The following is a 21,601-nucleotide window of genomic DNA, read 5'->3' on the forward strand; positions in this document are numbered from 1 at the left end:
GGATTCTGGAGGCCGGTCCCCATCAACTCCGTGAAGCTAAGCGCCACCCGAAGAAGGGATCAAGAATCCAGATCTTGTTCAGAAGACCCGTTTCCTTTATCATTGACTTCCTTAGTTCGTTCATTGCTACTTCAGTGACTGTACAACTGAGCTTTTCAAGTGTGTATTGTTTTGTGCATGAGCCAGCCAGAGCACCCAAAACCAAGAAGAAGTAATAAAGCTGGTAAACCTTACCCCCAGTCTCGCTCATATCTCCGTTTACCTGATAGTCGGGACGGAAGTCCTGACAGTGGTGTCAGAAGTGGGATCGTGACAGCGACACCGCCGTCGGCCCCTACCAACATGGAGACGATAGTCAACCAACTGGCGGAAGGACAGCGTCACCTGCAATTGATGGTGGAAGAGCAGGGAAAACAAGCCCAGAAGGACCGAGAGGAGCTACACACAGCACTCAGAGATCAGGCTTCCTTACTGGTTAACAATCAACAGGTACAGCACACGGCCATTCTACGTTTATCGGATGTCGTGGCCAATGCAAGGGTCCATCCCAACGTACCCAGTGCTGTACTACAGAAATACCAAACAGGCGAAGATCCTGACGTTTTCTTTGTAAATTTCGAAAGTGTGGCCACCACAGCTGCCTGGCCTCCCGAGCGATGGGGACAGTATGTGGCCCCCTTACTGTCTGGAGAATTACAGGCGGCCTACCAGGCTGCTAACCCCGATGGAAGTACGCCCTATGTGGAAATCAAAAGGACAATCTTAGAAAGATTAGGATACGACACCGAATATTACAGGACACGCTTCCGGAAAGAAAAGTGGTCTACAGGCGATAACCCTAGAACCTTGTTCTATCACGTACGCGATCTTGGGTGTTGTTGGCTGCAGCCTGCCAACGCATCTGTAGAGAACGTAACAGAGAAAGTAGTATTGGAAGAGTACCTGGAGGCTCTGCCTGGCAACACCAGGGCCTGGATACGACAACACCCGAATCTCTCTGTAGCCTTAGCGGTAGATTTGGCTTGTGCTTTTCATCGTTCCCCTGATTTCCGTCCCCTGGGGCAACGCGCTCCCTTCACACCAGTCCGCCCTCCTTTATGCCCCCTACATCTCTACCCGAGCCCCGGAGTACCCCTCTTTCTGGTAGGACACACCCTAGGTTTCAGTCCCCCGTCACTCCACACCAAGGACCCCAGTGCTTTCATTGCGCCGAGTGGGGTCACATCGCACGCAATTGTCCCACTAGAACCCCTGGGCCTGAACCTATGGATGTGGGATATACAAAGGGGAGAATCTATAGTACAGGGGATGTCACCAATCCTTACAACATGAAGGTACACGTAAATGGGAAACCAGTGATAGCTGTGCTTGACACAGGTTGCCAACAAACAGTAGTGGCCGCGGACTTAGTGCCCAAGGCCCTTCTGATACCTAACACCCAGGTAAAGGTCACATGTGTACACGGGGACCAAAAGTTGTACCCGCTTGCCGAAGTGGCGCTGGAGATCCAAAAAGAGGTCCGGCTGCGTAAAGTAGGGGTGATCCCTGAGCTACCCGAACGTGTCCTCTAAGGAACTGACTTGCCTCGTTTTTCTGACTACCTACAGTCGTTTACAGGGTCTCCCTTAACAACTGAGAGGTTGACGAATGCCCCTTTTTCCAACAACCCCATAGCACAACCAGCGGACCGAAAGATAAAAAGCAACAAGGAGAAGAGGGAGGAAAGGCTTCTTTATTCCCAACAACAGTATGAACCCACAGTGCATGTTCTTTCCTCCCCAGAACAGTCTCCGAGCAACTACCGCAACTTTAGGGCCGACCAACGCGAAGACAACTCGCTCCAGAATGCATGGACACAGGCTGAGGACGAGCAAGAGGGAAAGGTAGGACCCTATTTTGTAGCTAAAAGGGGTTTGTTGTACCGTCTGACTCATACGGCTAGAGGGAAAAGGGAACAGCTCCTAGTACCAGGTCCGTTCCGTCCCCAGGTCTTGTTGCTGGCCCATAGCCAAGCAGGGTGAGGTCATTGTGGTAAAGAAAAGACACTTGATTATCTGTTGAATCGTTTGTATTGGCCAGGGGTGTATCACGAAGTTGCTAGATTTTGTGCTGAGTGTGTGCGCTGTCAGCCAGTCAATAACCCCACCCTACCTAGAGCCCCCCTTTATCCCTTGCCCATTATCAATGTTCCCTTTACCAGGGTAGGAATGGACTTAGTGGGACCCCTGATTTCTTCTATCCCGGGGACACTGCTTTATCCTGGTCATTGTGGACTATTCCACTCGTTATCCTGAGGCTTTCCCTCTTACCACCGCAACCTCTAAAGCGGTGGCACAGGCTATGGTGACCCTGTTTTCGAGGGTGGGCTTCCCCAACGAAATCCTCAGTGACCAAGGGACTCCTTTCATGTCACGCCTTATGAAGCAAGTCTGTGACATCCTACAGATTAAGCAGCTAAGGACTTCTGTGTATCACCCCCAGACCGATGGTCTGGTGGAACGATACAATAAGACCATCAAGACCTTGTTGAGGAAACAAATTGATAAAACAGGCAGAGATTGGGATCGTCAGCTACCCCTGGTCCTTTACGCCATCCGCACCCATGAACAGAGGTCGACGGGGTTCTCTCCCTTTGAACTTATGTTCGGAAGGAAGCCCCGTACGCTCCTGGACATGGCTACAGAACAGTGGGTGGAAGCAGAGGACGAAGGAAAACCCCTTCTCCAGTACAGTGAAAACCTCAGAGTTACCCTGTCCGCTGTATGGGAAGAAGCACACACGCACTTAGAAAGTGCACAAACACAGCAAAAACGTTTGTGTGATAGGAATACCCGATTAAGAGAGCTGAAGGTGGGTGATAAGGTGCTTATTCTGTTGCCTTCTTCGGACAAGAAACTGTTAGCCACCTGGCAAGGACCGTTTCCCGTGCTAGCCAAGATCACACCAGTCACTTATAAGGTGGCTGTTCCACATCACCATAAGGCTTCCTAGATTTACCACATCAATCTTCTGAAAGCCTGGGAAGAGCCGGATTCGCTCCCTTCTAGTTCCAGGACAAACGTAGGGTAGGTGGTCACAAACAAACCCTTAGAAGTGTCACATTATACTCAAGAAAACACTGAAAACCCCTCCTGGGGTTCCCAAACCACGAAGGAACAAAAGAAGCAACTAGAGACCCTCTGTGCTTCTTTTCCCACAGTGGTCTCCGAAAAAAACGGGGAAAACGACGCTAGTAGAACATGCTATCATCACCTACACGTCCCAACCCATTAAACAGGCTCCTTACCGTATCCCAGCAGCCAGACGAAAAACGATAGAAGAAGAAGTCAAGACGATGTTGGAGGCAGGGATTATAGAACCATCAAAGAGACCCTGGTCCTCTCCCATCGTCTTGGTGCCAAAGCCAGATGGAAGCATCCGCTTCTGCATCGACTTTCGGAAAGTAAACCCAGTATCCCAATTCGATGCATATCCGATGCCAAGGGTGGACGAGTTGGTCGAGACGCTAGGGCAAGCCAGGGTCATGTCCTGTATTGATCTAACCAAAGGATATTGGCAGATCCCTCTACACCCAGACAGCAGAGACAAAACCGCCTTTACGACACCCCTGGGTCTCTTTCAGTTCAGAGTAATGCCCTTCGGCCTCCATGGAGCACCAGCGACTTTCCAGCGGCTGATGGACATTATTCTGGGTCCCCATAGAGAGTACGCAAGGGCATATCTAGATGATATCGAGGTATACAGTCCAGATTGGGAGACCCACATGAGCCATTTACATCAGGTCTTTAGAGCCCTTCGGGAAGCGGGTTTGACTCTCAATCCCCGGAAAACAACCCTAGGTGCTAACCACATAGAATACCTGGGATATGACATTAGGGAAGGACAGGTACGCCCACAGGTGAATAAAGTGGCCGCTATATCCCACATTCCTCGCCCCACAACGCAAAAAGAGGTCCGCTCCTTCTAGGCCTAGTGGGTTACTACCGGCGTTTTGTCCCCCATTTTTCCTCCTTGGCCAGTCCGTTAACGGACCTGCTGACCAAACCCCTTGCAAGGGACAAAATGCCCTGGACCGCAGCTCAAGAGCAGAGCTTTATGGACCTAAAAACAGCTCTGTGCAAAGACCCCGTCTTATCCTGCCCTGATTTCCACAAAACCTTTGTGCTTCAGACCGACGCATCAGACAGGGGTTTAGGTGCCATCCTGTCCCAGCCCAATGAGAAGGGCCTACTCCACCCAGTCTTGTATATCAGCCGCAAACTGTTCCCCAGGGAGGTGTCATACGCAACGATTGAAAAGGAGTGCCTTGCGATTAAATGGGCTGTCGAAGCACTGCAATATGACCTCCTAGGCCGTCATTTTATTCTTTTAACTGACCATGCACCTTTGACCTGGCTAGCCCTGCATAAAAATACTAACCCCAAGGTTTTGCGGTGGTTTCTTGCCCTCCAGCCTTTTTCCTACAGCACCTTCCACTTGCCGGGGAGCATGCAGAACAACGTGGACTTCCTCTCCCGGTGTCCTTTGTCCGAATGGCCCGATCGTCTATTCTCGGGGGAAAGGCAGTGTGAGGGATCCCCGACCCAACCCAAGATGGCCGCGGGGTTGGACCCAACCGGAAGTCGGGAGACCCAACCCAAGATGGCCGCGGGGTTGGACCCAACCGGAAGTCAGGTTGGCGTTCCAGTCGTCCACAACCAATCAAGCCCTGCAACATCCGCTTTATGGACACAAATGGCGGAGTCTACAGGACCAGAAGAAGAAGAGCCGGAGCGGGAGATGAACGACCGAGAGGAGACCTGTGGAGACGCCCCGAGCAGAAGAGGCCGAGGAGAAGACGCCGACAAGAGCGAGGAGAACCGCGAGGACGTCGCGAGAAAGAACGACCAAACCGAAGACGCTGAAAGAACCCCAGAGAATGTGAGCGAGATCGGCCCCCTGAGGGAACCAGAGGCGGCGAGATCTCACGAGGCCACGGTCACCAGGGACCGTGGTGACAGGCAAGTGACGGGGGAGACCGGGTATTGGTTTAAAGGGTGGTGGAAGGGCCGCCTGAGCACCTCACTGCATCGCTAGCACTAATACTCCCCCACCTAGGCACTCCACAGTTAGGGACCGGTATAAGGTGCACACACCCCCTTCCCTGAAAGTATAGAGAGAGGCCAGAGACCCTGACGCTTGTGTTTTCTTTCCTTTTCCTTTGTTCCCTCGTCTGGATTCTGGAGGCCGGTCCGCATCAACTCCGTGAAGCTAAGCTCCACCCGAAGAAGGGATCAAGAATCCAGATCTTGTTCAGAAGACCCGTTTCCTTTATCATTGACTTCCTTAGTTCGTTCATTGCTACTTCAGTGACTGTGCAACTGAGCTTTTCAATTGTGTATTGTTTTGTTCATGAGCCAGCCAGAGCACCCAAAACCAAGAAGAAGTAATAAAGCTGGTAAACCTTACCCCCAGTCTCGTTCATATCTCCGTTTACCTGATAGTCGGGACGGAAGTCCTGACAGCTCTATAAGCACTGCAAAGGCCTTGTATGGAGCAGAGGTCTGGGGTTTCAGGGATGCAAAATATTTACAGCTGGGGGAAGATAAATTCCTCCGTAGGATCTTAAAGATCCCACAGAGTATCCCAGCAGAAATTGCACACACAGAACTTGGGACCCCATACATTATAGACCAGGTAAAGGTGAGGCCCATTATGGCATGGCTCAGAATCTTGGTAAACCCTGAGGCAGAACTAAGCAGGGTAATTGTTGGAGACTGCCTACAAAGGGATAAGGGTTTGCAAATCCCTTGGCTAAAATATGTCAAGGGTACGCTAGAGAGCATAGATCAGCATAACCTCTTTAGTAACCCGACTGCAATTTCCACCTTCTGTAACTCCCGAATTAAAAAACTTCTGCTAGCAAAATTCGCATCTGACAGATCAGGTTCTGATTTATTAAAGAGATCAGTAGCGGCTCATTGTTTAGTAAGTAATGGGGAGAGCATGGAACCCTATCTATTCTTGATACACAATCAGCAGGATAGGTTTTTAATGTGTCGTTTTAGGCTCAATTTGTTACCTAATATTTTATCTTACCCATCTGGTTTTACTTTAACAATTGAGCAGAAGGGTGCCTGCGGCTGCAACAATAGGTCTCCGCAGGACACCCTTCATTTTGTACTTTTGTGTTCATTTTATCGGATTCCCCGACGTAGATTTTTGGTGGATATTTTAAAAGAGACAAAATTTCGTCATGCTAAAACTACACTACTCTTTTTACAAAGAGCAAATGATATGCGCACTTTATGCTCTGTTATGAATTTTTTAAAAGTAGTAGTAAGATTAAGAAATACAAGAGGTTAAGCAATGATGTATATAACACCATGTTTTTGTGATTGTATACATTTTGTCTTTAATATAGTTCAGAAATGTAAAGTTAATGAATTCTTTTTAAACATGTATTTTTATGATGGTTTTTAATCATCGAAATAAAGATTCACTGACTGACTGACCAGTGCTGCATTAAACGTCTTCTGTGAGTTCATTGAAACATGGGTGCTAATATCAGCAGCCAAGGGGTATACTATATGTTAAATGTTCATAATAAGGTAGAGGGCATATAACAACTGGTGTGCTTCATTTTCAAGACAAAAAACAAACAGTGGAATATTGGAGAAAGGGGCTGTACCAGCCTTTGCAATGCTGTTGCCTTCAGTAGAACTCATACGATTCCCATGTTTTATTATATAATTATAGCATATGTTGAGGACTGTCCAGGCCATTAAAAGTCATCTTTCTCAGTTATACCGCTGAGCCAAAGAGAGGGCCTACAGAGAGAGAGGTGGTCTTTAATGATGAGTAAAACCTGAGGCTGAAGGAAAACATTCCACTCTTTGAGGATAAAATGTTCTAAATTAAACAGGAAGGAACTGAAAGACAAAAATCACAATACAATACATTGCTGTGCCAGCAGCCGCTCCAGTATTCTAATATGACACCCCGCGCCCTCAAGGTTTCTGGCACTTAGAGGGGTATTAAGGCTCCGTCTAGTCTGCTGCCCCCACCGTTGATAACCCCCCTTGACTCAGCAAAGAAGGAAGTCGGGCATTACTCACCCGCCCGCGCCAGCTCCTGAGTGCAGAAGATGGTCGCATTGGCATTGATTTTCCTGCCATCTGTTCAGGAACACACGCTCTGAGCTCCACAATTGGAAATGTCTCATCTAATCCCTGCGAACAATATTTTAAGCTGTTGCGGAATAAAAACAATATTATTTGACGGCGTTCTTGTGATTCTGAAACCTGATGCTGTGCTCTGGGGTGAGGAACAAACTCCGGGACCAAAATATACCAGTTTTGTCTATGTTAACCTGTTTTCCGCCTGATAAGAATTCGCTAAAACAGAAGGCTGAAACTATAAACAATATACAGGCCAATCTGGGTCACACTGCAAAAAACAAACAAAAAAAATGTGCATGATTAGAGAAATTTGCACTAAATGACCTATGAAAAATCGACGTTTGCAATAACTGAAGGAACAGTTAATGTTGTTTGTGCACTACTCATTTCGGTGCAAACATCAATATAAATTATAACACACCAATAGCAAACTGTCACCAGGTGGGCAATAACTACCTACATCATACCTGCTAAAAGAACCTCAGGGAAAAATGCAAAAATCATATCATGGGTGAAATAATTGAAAATGCCAAATGGCTCCTGTAGTGCCGTTAGCACTCTAGTTTATGCACGCACGCACCCACTCATCCGCAGGCCAGGCGTGGCCTGCGGGGAACCAATAAATGGAAGGCGTGTGCTCGGACACGTCACTTCCGACCAGCATTGGGTGTAAGGCTGACTGGTGTCCGCTGCGCGCCTCCACCCCTGCGCTAGCGATCAGCCTAAGGCCTGGCCACTGATCCTGCACCACTACACTGGCGACGAGGGGGCCCAACCCTCGCCCGTGCACCTGCACTAAACGGAGCGGTGCGCTCCTCCTCCGCGGCGCCGACCGCGTATGTCCCGGCTCCTACCAGTGAGCCTGCTGCTGCCGGTGTGTTCCTCCCTGCCACTGCCCTGCCGGCTGGGACGCGACCTCCCTTCCCTGGCGGCCCTCCGGAGACAGTGTGAGCCGTCTGCTGAATCCAGCGGTGCCCCCGATTCTGTGTTCCGCGACGCCTGGCCATACCTCACGCATCTCGCGTGGTACGCGGCGCCGGCGCCCCTACCATACCTCACGCATTTTGCGTGGGAAGCGGGAAAACGCACCGCAACCCCTCACGCATCTCGCGTGCACCGCGTTCTGGGTTTGCTGTGACCCGGGGGAGTGTGCCGACGCCTGGAGGGAGCATTACCAACGCCTTGGACACCTGGAAGTACGTCTGGGGCAGTTTTGAACGTCCTGCGCCCAGCCAGTCACGGCGCACGTGGCGCAGGAGGAAGTCGTTGCACGAGAGAGCGGATGGTGCGGATCCCTGCACAGGTACACGTGCTGCTGCGGATTCCTGAGGGGACTAACTAGACCAGGAGTCATCATCGTCCTAATTAGGAGTCGCCACCATGGGGGATGGAGATGGTGCAGCGCCTGTCATAAATATCCCTTTCCAGCACGCTGCAGCCGGGGTTCTGCCGCCATTCAGCGAGGCAGCTGACCCGTCCACGGCCTCACCTCGTTGGAAAATTCGGCTAGAAAGACTAGAGAACTACTTTGTGGTCAAACGGGAGACGGATGACGCAGTAAAAAGGTCCTTTCTACTCCACTACGCAGGGGATGAGATATTTAGACTCTTTAAACACCTCCCTAACACGGGTGCGGCGGCCAGCTATACTGACGCGGTTGCCGCTCTCAACTGACATTTTGATCCCCAATTGATCGTGGACTTCGAGGTATTCAAGTTGGGACAGGCACGTCAACGAGACGGAGAGACTATGGATCAATTCCACACGCGCGTCAGGGAGCTAGCCAGTTCCACCGACGAGGATCAGCCCAGAGCTATAAGGAGGCAATTGATCCAGGGATGCCGGGATAAGACATTGAGAGACCAAATCCTTCGCAAGCCCGGAATCTCCTTGGAAGACATCCTTATCTTGGCTAGATCCCACGAGCTCTCGGACGTCAGAGCGACGGCCATGGAACAGGCCCTACACAAAACCCCGATCAAGACGGAGAACATCAAGATAGAACGCGCAGACGCTGTGTGGCCTAGGACACGTGGTCAGGCACAGAAAGGATATCGAAGGAAGTCACCTCAGGCCCGCTGTGGATACTGCGGCCATGAACCACACACGGCCAAGGACTGCCCGGCTCAGGGACAGACCTGTGGGAACTTTGGGATCCCAAACCACTTCGCATCAGTCTGCCGCAGGAAGAACCAAACTAGAAACCCCAAGAAGTCATGGACACCCACTAAAGCAGTCCGCCAACTGTCACTAACTGACCCGGTCCCGGAGAAGTCAGAGAAGCACCTGCCCACGGTCTATGATGATTCAGAATCGGAAGACGAAGAGGCATACGTCGTCTCTTTCGCCCGAGAACTCAAGCAGCAGCGACGACCACAACCAACCTGCATGGTACAAATGGGACAAAGCGAAGTGAAGGCGATCATCGACACGGGGGCCACCGTGAATGTGATGGGACTACAACAATTCAACAAGCTGCGTCCCCGCTCCGAGGTCTTACAGTCCAAAACGAGAATCTTCGCCTATGGCGCGGACACACCCCTACCTCTCAAGGGGAAGATCGTGATACCCATCCGAGCAGATGAGGAGGAAGTAACGGCAACAATCCACATCATCAACCGGGAAGCTGACACCCTACTGAGTAGCCATACAGCAGAGGATCTGAAATTGATAGCCTTCGCCAACCGGATCCGAGCTCACCAAGTGGACGAATTGCTGGAGCGATTCCCTGAATTGTTCAAGGGACTAGGGTGCATCAAATGTGATCCCATCAAACTCCACATTGACAAATCGATCTCCCTCACAGCTTTGCGCCACCGCCGGATACCATTCCACCTCCGACCCCTGGTGGAGAAAGAACTTGAGAAACTAGAGAATCTTGGGGTCATTGAAAAAGTAACGGGACCTACCCCATGGGTCTCACCCATGGTCATTGTCGAAAAACCTAAACAGCCGGGCAAAATCCGTTTGTGCATCGACATGCGATTACCGAACACAGCCATCCAGAGAGAGAGACACCTGACGCCCACAATGGACGACATAGTGGCCGACGTGAATGGATCAAAATGGTTCTCCAAAATTGATCTTAATGCTGGATACCATCAACTACCCCTTGCGGAGGAGAGCCGATTCATCACCACATTCAGCACTCATCTCGGCCTCAGGCGCTACAAACGCCTCAACTTCGGCATATCGTCAGCAGCTGAGGTGTTCCAAAACACCATTAGAGAACTCCTATCTGGGCTGCCAGGAGTCATCAACGTCAGCGATGACATCCTAATACACTCATCCACCGCATCTGACCATTACAAACATCTGCGGAATGTCCTGAAGAGACTAAGTACATATGGAGCGACACTCCACAAAGACAAGTGTCAATTCTTCCAGTCATCTATTGAATTCTTTGGCTACATATTTAACCAGGAGGGAATTCAGGTCGACCCGAGAAAATCCAAGTCCATCAAAGACGCTCCAGCGCCCAAGTCACCAACGGAGGTGAGAAGCTTCCTTGGGATGGCCACCTACTGTGGCCGATTCATACCGGGTCTAGCCACAAAAAGCGAACCCCTACGAGCCCTCACCAAAGCGGACGCCGTTTGGCAGTGGGGCACTAAAGAAAATGAAGCATTCCAGAGCATCAAGGATGCCCTCCTGGGAAACGCCACACTGTCCTACTTTGATCCTGGTAAACGCACCGAGGTCATCGTCGACGCCAGCCCGGTAGGCTTGGGAGCAGTCCTGACCCAGGAGCACGAGCCCGGACAATGGACAGCACTAGCTTTCGCTAGCAAGGCCTTGACCCCCACCGAGACCAGGTATGCCCAAATCGAGCGGGAAGCCCTGGCGATCAAGTGGGCCTGCAGCCATTTTCACCTCTACCTGCGGGGCCACCCATTCGTCATGGTCACAGATCACCAACCCCTAGTACACCTCTTCAAGGGCACAGCCCCACACCCACCACCACGCATTGAAAGATGGGTGATCCAGCTGCAATCGTATGGAATGGAGGTGGTGTATCGGCCAGGAGCCAAGAACCCGGCGGACTACCTGTCACGCCATCCACTACCTCAGGAGCCGACCTCCACCGATGACGACTGCGAAGAGTACGCCCGGTGGGTAGCACTCACATCCTGCCCCCTGTGCATGACTATCAGCGAGATCAAAGAAGCGGCCGCTGATGACAACCCGTACATGAGAACGCTACAAGCCATCCAGGAAGGAACCTGGGCCAATTACCTACACCCCCCCGACACGTGGACGGCAGCGGACAAGGAGGCCCTTACAAAGTTGTGGCATGTCCGTCATGAACTCAGTGCCACCGACGATGGCGTATTGCTGAGAGGAACACGACTGGTGGTACCACAACGCCTTAGACATCGAGCTACGCAGCTCGCCCACGGCGGCCACCAAGGTACCACGAAGATGAAGGCACGCATGCGGGAGAAGGTGTGGTTTCCCGAGCTGGAAACTATGGTCGAAGATTATGTGAAGAACTGCCTATCCTGTAAACTGACGGGTGATCCGGAGAGGCCGGCCCCGATTATCACGGAGGAGGCATGCACAACACCATGGATCAAAATAAGTGTAGACTTCTGGAGTTTTCCGGGTGAAGGACACACACTGGTGGCTATTGATTCATACTCGAAATACCCGTTCGTTGAAAGAATCGACTCCACCGCTTTCACACACGTGGGGCCAGCATTAGAAAAACTGTTCTCCATGTTTGGCTACCCGGAAGAACTAAAGAGCGACAATGGACCACCGTTCCAGGGAGCAGAGTTCGCAACTTTCCTGAAGGCCAGAGGCATCACACACCGGCGCATAACACCCCAATGGCCGCAAGCAAATGGGGAGGCAGAAAGATTTATGCGAACTCTAAACAAGAAATTTCGGATAGCGATGGTAGAGTAGGCAGATCCTGAACAGAGACTACATGATTTCCTACGGGAATATAGAGGGACCCCTCACTGCACCACCCAGAGAAGCCCGTGGGCCCTCATGTTCCAAGGACAACGCAGCGATCTCCTCCCCACTGCCCCGGGGATGGTACCGACCCCGAATGATATAGATGAGACCCAGGAACGGAGGCGACAGAACAATCAGCGAGCAAGTCAGCGTCGAAGAGCAACACCACGACGGCTGTGCAGGGGAGACCAAGTGGTCATACGGAACAGACGCCCTGGAGGGAAGTTCCAGACGCCCTACGAACCGGGACCGTGGATTGTGACAGCCACAAAAGGAACTATGGTGACTGCGCGCAAGGAAGGGGAAGAAGTGTCGAGGAACACCTCGTGGTTCAAAGTGGTATCCCCTGGGCTGACCAACAACTCGGAAGCATTGGATATAACTGGTGCATCGCCCAGGGCCCTGACGCAAGAAGATGAAAATAACTCGCCAGCAGGGACACAGGAAGCAATGTCGGAGCCAGAGGGTGAATCCCCAACGACGCAAACCCCCACCGGGAGCACACCACACCACCGAGAACCTGGTTGAGGTCACCCCACGCAATACAACCTACGGCCCAATCCACCCCCGAGTCAGAAGTTAAAGGACTATGCCTGTCAGCTGAGACCCTGAAGTCGTCAACAAGGGACACGCAAGTACAGCGCTGTGTATTTAGACTATGATATATTGATCACTCGATTCTGGAACATTGTGAGCACAAATAAAAGTTTGTAAAGTTGGATAGGGATGTAGTGCCGTTAGCACTCTAGTTTATGCACGCACGCACCCACTCATCCGCAGGCCAGGCGTGGCCTGCGGGGAACCAATAAATGGAAGGCGTGTGCTCGGACACGTCACTTCCGACCAGCATTTGGTGTAAGGCTGACTGGTGTCCGCTGCGCGCCTCCACCCCTGCGCTAGCGATCAGCCTAAGGCCTGGCCACTGATCCTGCACCACTACAGCTCCCATGACAACAGGGGCTAAGTTCCATATTTTTCTATGGCTCTGAAGAAGCTCTGCAGACCGAGGAGGCAGCATCTCTTAGGTGACTCATGAGATACGCAGAGGATTCTGGGAAATGTGCCTGACAGTAACTCAATCACACTGGAGGCACCTGCAGAAATATATCTCTCTTCACTGTACCCTCTGCAGTGCAGCACCAGAGAGGTGTAACTTCCAAACAATCAGCCGATCACCGGCCACAGAGAGTGGCTTGCACCACAAATCCCAAAATAAACCTGTTAGATGCATAAACCGACAAATAACAGCCTGCTCTGAGCATACCGTTACTAAGCGCTAGATTCAGTCTGCCTGCTTTATCTTTTGGTTGTCTATCGTGTTATCTGTTTAAAAATGATCAAATAACGAGGGATTTAGTGACCGCAGTGTGATGCATTACGAGGGGAACCAAAAATCTACAGCTTAGACAGCTGTAAGCGTACTTTACGTCATCAGCAGCAACACGTGTTACAGGACCTGCTGTCCAGTGGTTTCAGGATAAATGTAGAAAATGCAGCAATCAGTCCTTGGATTACAGCGTGGGAGGTAGTACATTTTGTAGGATGTTTCATCTGTTGTTGTACACTTGTACTGCTCAGGTCTCGCCGACGCAGCGCGCAAGCGCTGCTTAGGAGGGGACCTCTTGGAATCGCTCCAGGCTTTTCTTCAAACTCATGCATGTTTTGCACTGTTTTCTATTGGTACTCGTACATGTTTGGTGTTTCCCTTGAAAAGTCAACTGAAGTTAAATGTATTTGAAAAGTTATGCTAAGCTATGATGTCGTCATGGGGGCCTTTTATCAAATAGTTGAAGAGTAAGCCCGGCACAAGAAAGGTGCTCAGGAAAGCGTGCTAAAGTGTGCAAACTTCCATAATGAAATGGGATACGGGTGATGCTGCGGTGGAAGCTGCATGCGGTAACGTGCCAGTGATCTGACCTATTTTACACCCAAAACAGTGCAAACGCAATTGCTGAGTATGCTTTATGCTGCATGCCCTCTGTGGTGAGGGGTTTCAGTTACTGTTTCCGGGTGGAGGAGACATTGGGGCAACACACCAATATGACCGCAGTGTACGCGTCACTTCCGCTCCCGCCATGGCGACCTATTTAGCCCGTGTTGGCCCTGGCCACCTCCTGTACCATTGGAGCCATTGCGGCGATGAGAGCGGCAAAGGTGGCACAAGCGTAGTGAGATTTCAGGCTTTCTGGGTTTAGCAGCACAGATTACTTAGCCGAGGTGGTGACTTTTGGCAGTTTCGGCGACAAATTGGAGACCTCTCACTCTCTCGCCCAGCTGATCCTTGGTTCTCCCACCTCCTTTTCCCCTAAGCCGGCAGAGGCTTTGTCGCTTTCGGGGGGACAATTGTTTCATCGCTTACTGTCCTTTTTGGCCACTCCAGGAGTAGTGGACCCTTTTGTTTCCAGTGCTCCTGCCCCTCTCTGCCTCCTTTCCTTTCGGGTGGCTCCTTTGTCTGGACGGCATAGAGGCTCTGGGTATTCCTCATTCTGTTTGCGATGAGGGGCCTCCTTTTTTATGGGGTAGTAACCCTCCCCCTTCCCTGTTTGGTCTTAATTTTGGGCAATTGGCCTTGCTGTTGCGGACAGCTTGTGCACCCTTCTGCAGCTGCCCTGGGCCAGGAGCGCAGACTGGGGCTTGAGGTCAGTGGCGGTCGAGTTCTTTACAGTCTTTATTGTGTTGGTGATTGTACTGTTGGTTGATAATTGGGTTCCGGGATACGATGCCTGCTAAGGGTGGAAGAGGAAGGGACTTGACACAGAACTGACCCAGCTGTTAACAAGCATTGGCATAGCCAATAGTTCTTGCCTTTGAGACCTTATAAGTGTTTAGCCATGCAACAGTTAATGTTGTTGCACCAAGGATATTGTGCTGGATAACTAAACACTTATAAGGTCCCAAAGATGAGACCTATTGGCTATGCTAATGCTTGTTTTTAAATGCTATAGAGTGTTATGTGTGAGGACGTTGCATGGCATATCTACGCACTTCAGTGCTAAGAGGCGCCATGTAAATAAAACACACAAGCCCAGTGTGCGCTTCTAACTGCCTTGGGACAAGCTCCGAGGCTCTTTTATTATTTCTCGTCCCCCACGTCGCGGTTGCAACCATGTCGACCAGACTGAAAGGGATAACTCGGGAAACACCCCTCTTCGGGGTGACAGAGTGGGAGCGCACAATCACACACAACATAACATAAGAGAAGGTCTGTGTTGCGATGTGGCCCACGAAAAAGCAGGTCACTGACACTTTGAATGCAGACATTGGGTCTAGTGAGTCAAAGGGTTAAGTGATGCTATGAAGGTGTCATGGATGAAGGATGGATCACATAAGTCATTGATGCTTTGAATGCATTTATTGATACAAGTGTGGAACAGCAGGACCACCCAACCATCAGTGCAGACACCAGCTTTAAACAGCTCCTTCAAGCCCTGGATTGCACACCTGAAGTCACATCATTCTAGATTCCACCCCACATAGGCCTGGCCCAGCATTGACCAATACCTGAGCCATAAGAGTCTGGAGAACATGTTAGCCTTGCACTATGCTCTATGACAAAAACCCAGCCTTTGGCACTGGATAAGAAGGTCTTCAGTGCATAGTGAATTGCTATCCTATTGTGCAGACTTCCTATCTGAGTACAAAATATGCTTCAAAGTTTTGCTGTGTTGGCACAGAGAATAAATCCTCTAATTCACAGTTTGTGGTTAGTTGGGATTCAGATTCTGGGTTGCATCTTGGCATGAAGAATTCGTACAGCATCACATGTACAAACATTTCCCTAGAGAAAAGAAGGTCTTGTTCTGGCAAAGCATGTGTATGATGCAGGGGCTCCTCAAAGGACCTCTTCTCACAAATGGGTACCAGTGTATTGCACATAGGAGTAGGGAGATATGATCCCACGGCTGCAGATGACGGAGGAGATTTGCTCCAGTGGTTTATCTCCTGTAGCTAGCAAACCAAAAGTTCAGACGCACCAGGGCAAAGGACATTAACTGAGTCTAGGTGGGAGTGCACTAGGGCGATAAACTCCTGCAGCAGGAGAGGAAATCTCAGGAAAGAAAGGTTTTCCTGAGGATTGTCAGTTGATGGAAGTAAGTCTTAATGACTATGTTGAACTTGGGTACCAAGCTGGGGGATCAATACCAAGTTACTTCAAGGCAAGCATTCATACAGTGGGGACTGGTGCCAAGATCTGTGGGAAACCAGTCTGAGGGCAACATGTGGGCGAATGGTCCATAGATGAGGATTTCTGCTATTCCATCATTTAGTTTCAGGTGACTCCTAAGTCCTGATTCTTGTGAGGAGGCCCAATCTGAGCACAGAGCAGCCATTGTCTGAAAGAGTGTAAACTTTCAGTAGGATTTGCATTTGATCTACGTAAAACCAAAAGCAGGAAAATGGTTTGAGGTAGATGCTGAACTAGATATGAGGAATCCTGGAGACCTGTGGTGTGCCACAGCTGATTCGATGTGGAGATGATCTGTCTGCAGTTCAAGAGCAGATCAAGTCCAGTGCCTTTTCCTAGACCCCAATGTCATCTAGATGAATGAGATGCTGAAACGTTTCAAAAGCTGAATAAATATCCATTGGTGACAGCTCCCTTCTAGTGGGTTGGGTCTTAAAGTATGCTGAGATGACAGAAGGATTGTGTCTCACAGCATGGTTAGACAACTACATCGGAACCAGCTCAAAGTACCTGATGATGTAGTCATTAATTGGGTGGAAACAGCTTTTTTAGAAATGCTGCTGCCCTGCCAGTGTCTACTACTACTACCACCACCACAACCATGGCATGTTAGGAAAGGAAACCATCATTACCATGCAGCCATCGCTGTGCCTAAGTTAAACATCATGCAAAGGTAAGAGAAGTATGGGGAGGCATAATTAATAATGGACTTGTTTTCAATCAATTCACACACCCCTTTGAGTCCAGTTAAAGAATGCATAGACTAGAAGAGAGAGACTGACAGTACTAGTAGGACAACTCAATCAATGAGGGGTGCCGCATCTATCTTTTTGTGTCTTACAAAGTCAGCCAATTATTTAAATCAAACACTGGCTATGGGCGGCCCTGCACCAGCAAGGAAACAGTGTGATGTAAAACAGTAACCCCACCCACAAAACATTAGCAACATTGTATGTAAATTAGAAATATTGATTTAATAATAACCCTAACAAAAATAAACGATGTAATAAACCCACAAAACCTGACCCACCCCTCTCCCTTACCCTAGCCAATGTCCATAAAGAAGTCCAACCAAATGTCCAAAATCCCAACGCCCATTCCTACCCACCAAAACAATAAATAAAAAAGGGGCAATAAACAGGGTCTCCTAGGTTCGGCGGGATTGTCTTTGGAGGACACGCACTGCCTCCTCTAGTAGGGCGACGCGGCGCTTTAGAGCGCGGCAGTTGCAGACACAGTGGGGGGGCACCAGTGATGGAAAGGTGGGGGCGGGTGGCCGCCAGACGGTGGCGCCGTACCACTGGAGGGCGGTGGCTGGGGCCCGGGGCATTGGAGGAGTGTTCAGCTGCTGCCGCCTCCTCCGCCTCCTCTTCCAGGACCACCAGCCGCCAATATTCTACTTGTATCGCCTCCAGCTTCCGGTGCCGTGACTTGGCGGCCAACTCCTTCCGATCTGGTTTGGAAGGAGTTTCTTCATATCAAAAAGAAAAAGCAAGACTAATGTAAAATATACTCTTAGAAAAACAGTAAGACCAGTTAATTATACACATGGTGGCATGGTAGCACTATAAAGCACAGTACGTAACATTTGTGGTATGTATCAATCCTCCCACTTGCTTGGTCTTTAACATTTGCGGGGTTTCTCAGGCATTCAACCAACCATGCATCAGATACCTATCAGCCACCTTTGCAATTTGCATGCTTGCATCACACGTATCCTTCTCTCTGTCCAGGGGCGTAACGAAACTTGACGGGGCCCCCCCTTTAAAGCACATGGAGGGGGCCCCACTTCCCCCCCCCCCCGGTGGCGCGGCCCACCATGTACCACTTTGCCCTACCACCCAGAAATCTAGCAGAACATGCAAGTGTAAAAATGCATATTGAGGTAGCCTAAAAGCCAAGACTGGCACAAGGTGTCACATTGACACGGGGGCCATGTGGCAGCGAAGCCCGTGATGACATGGGCCCACTTGACACCCAGCCTGGGCTTCTATGGTCCGAATTCTCAGCAGTACAAGTTTGGGTGAATTGTGCTCTCTTTGCTCATCCTTTAGCTTTCCACACTAAACTTTAAAGAAAGACGAAGTAAGGAGCCAATGTACTAATACCTGTTCACAAACCTGAAAGTGCCAATTCCACACCAACTAGTTTGCAAATAGCCAAGCAATATGCTATGCGACTTGTGTTCAAAGATGTGGTATTGTAAATTATCCATTTAGTTGCAAAGTGGCCTTTCTAATGAACGTAAATGAGGCTGTTTGTAATTTGCATCTCACTGTGATGAGCTGCAAACGCAGATATGGTGGCCTGCAAGAGACGGCAACCTCTGTCCCTGCTGCTACATTTCGAAAAGGACAAACATTTTTAAGAGACAGCTTCCATTAAAGGGACAAGTCCTGTTTACCAAAATAAGAGACACTCCCCTTTGAGAATCAAATACAAGCACAACTGGCGTGAGTGTGGATATCTGATCAATGGTTATCGATCACAGTTGAGGTTACAAACCACTGATACATGTGATTGTGCATCACAAATAAGAAGGAACTCCCGTTTCATTGTATTCATAATTGCGATATGGAATCAGTCTCAAAACCATTTTAGTGACTTGGAAAGGTATTTCTGGGTTGCCACTGTGTTTTGTATATCCTAAAAGAATCAATCGATCCCGAAAACTTGTATACGTTTTCACACATTGGAGGTGTTTGATGCACAAACCTAGCTACAAAGCAAAGGAGCACTGTACATAAAGGGGGTACAAGCCAAGAGGATTGGCAGGGCAATGGTGAAAGATAGGGAATGCAGCAAAAAAAGGTAGATAAATGGAGGAGAGAGAGGAAGGTGCCTACATTGTTATTTATTTGTATGTGGTAAATTATAGTTTGGACTGACAATCTACAATTTTTAAAACAAATCTTACAACTTGTCTAATTCAAAAGCCGTAAAAAATACACGTTCCACCAGTGACTTCTAATTACTTCATGTCAGCAGGACACACCATGTCTCCAGCTCAGCCTCGGGGCTTTTACTTGCCACCATAAGTCGTTCTGGCTGTTAAGATTCGTTTTAGTCTAACTGAACCAATGATTTTAATTGCCACAAAAAAAGTAAATGGACACAAAGCGACCTGGAAACCTGAGGCATCTCATCACTACAAAACAGGATGACGTTATTTGCTACATAATGGGTTTGTATCGGTCTTATGCTCACCAGTGTTAGTGTTCTTTTTTTTATACAATTGTAAAGATTTTAATCATACAACAGTATTACCTTCTGGCACCCAGCGTAATATAAGGCTGCTCCCTAATGGCGAGGGTGTCTCCCGATGCCGCTGCTGGTCTAATGCAGTCTCCACATCACAACTCATTGCACCAGACAGCACCAGCCGGGCCCTCAGCTATCTGGGACCCTTGCGCTGGGGGCCTCTTATCTCTTTGGCACTTGAGGGGGAACATTGAAGCTTTGCTGGCCCCTCCCAGGTCCATCTACTCTACTGCTTTCAGTTTCAGGCTCAGCACTACTACCGGTACTCGTTGCCCCCCCGCCATCTCATCGACATCCAGCCAGCCCTGCCCTGCCAGGGCTAAGGGATATTTCCTTAACGGTTCCTGCCATCTCCCTTCTGCGCCTCTCTATTTTTCTTTTTTTTTTTTAAATATGTTTATTGGTTTTACAAAAAGCATAAACATGAATACAACATCATATATTGACTCAAGCCATAACTATGCATTTATCTCCACAAGTCTATACATCAATCACATTATACCGCTGTACTCAGGATGTTACCGTCGTCTTATCATGTGAGAAATGGTGAACTGGCGTAGGGTTGGTCACAGTGGTCTTGTGGTGTGCCAAATGTAATTGTCATTGTCTCTACTCCCAATGATCGGTGCCATCCATATCCCGTTGGAAGAAGCCATCCCGCAGAAGTGACACAACCCCGGTATCTCTGTCTTGTGTGTCTGCTCAGTGTTAGCTGCGAACTCGGGCGGCGAGACCAGTATATCGTCCTCGCGTCTCGGGGACGACATGAGGCCCGTCCCCTTCTCATCTCGTGGCCAAAGTCCGTCTGCCCAGTGTGTCCGTTGTTGTGTCTGAGTCACTAGCGTGCATCCCCACTCTCGGGTCATTCAATGTACGCATATTACATTGCAGGCGCGGTCGAGTGTAACAGTGTTGCATTAGACATGTGGGCTTATCTCCGACTGCCTGACCAGTGTATCTGTCAGTGGAGCTATCTCAGCCCTCAGAACCGAGAACTGGTAATATAGTCAAAGGAACAAGGGAAAAAGAAAAGGGGAAAATGACAAAAAAAAGGGGGGGGAGTCAACTTGGAAGCGTGTGCTGTGCGATATGGTGAGAGCGTACTAGCTTAATAGGAGCGGGGATCGACGGTTGCGTGTGGTCAAGTCCAGCATGTCTGTCAATGGACAGTCAACTCGGTGGTCGTTGGGCGGGTCGCGGCAGGGCGGGGGGCACATCTGTGTATATCCGCTGTGTGCATGGCCACACGGGGTGTAGTGCTCGTGTGAGTGGGTCACGGGCACTCCGGGGCAGGTGCATCACGGCTGCACATGATGGGGCCTCAGTATCCGCCTGTTGTTACCTCAGCGCAGCACGTTATGTCGCGGCCGTATCTGGGGGGAGATTGGTCGGGGGAATTCCCTGTGTCTGGCATTCTCGGTGGAAGGAGCATAGTATCTCATCCCAAAGGTGCGCAATGGGGAATTTCCTAAGTCCCGCTGTCTCTTCTCTGTGGAGAGTAATGCTCTCTGCCCTCGCCCAGTTGTCAAAGGAGGTGCGCCAATGCTCAGCGAGCGGTGATTCTTTGCGTTTCCAATGTTTAGTAAGGAGTCTCTTAGCCGTAATGAGGCCTAGGTCCCAGAAGCGGGAGGAAACCGTGTTGTGCTTCGTTCTCTTATATAGGCCTAATAAACATGCCTCCCACGTACGTGGTAATTTCAAGGTAGTGCCCGTTTCCAAGAGCGACAGCACCGCTTGCCAGTATGTCTGTATCCTTGGGCAGACCCAGAGCATGTGTAGGAGATCTGCCCCGATCAGAGCGCATCTCGGACACCCCACAGAAGTGCCTGGAAAGTACTGATTGATCTTATCTGGTGAAAGGTATGCCTTGTGCAATATCTAAAACTGTATAAGCTTAAAGCGGGCGTTGCGGGGAATGTATTTGGGGCCTTCTAATACCATTGTTTACTCTTTGTCAGTCCACTCCCTCCCTCTGTCCATCGCCCACTTATCACGCAGTGGTTGTAGAGTGCGTTGCGTGTGTGACAGC

The sequence above is a fragment of the Lissotriton helveticus genome, chromosome 6, assembly GCF_964261635.1.
Source record: "Lissotriton helveticus chromosome 6, aLisHel1.1, whole genome shotgun sequence".
NCBI lineage: Eukaryota > Metazoa > Chordata > Amphibia > Caudata > Salamandridae > Lissotriton > Lissotriton helveticus.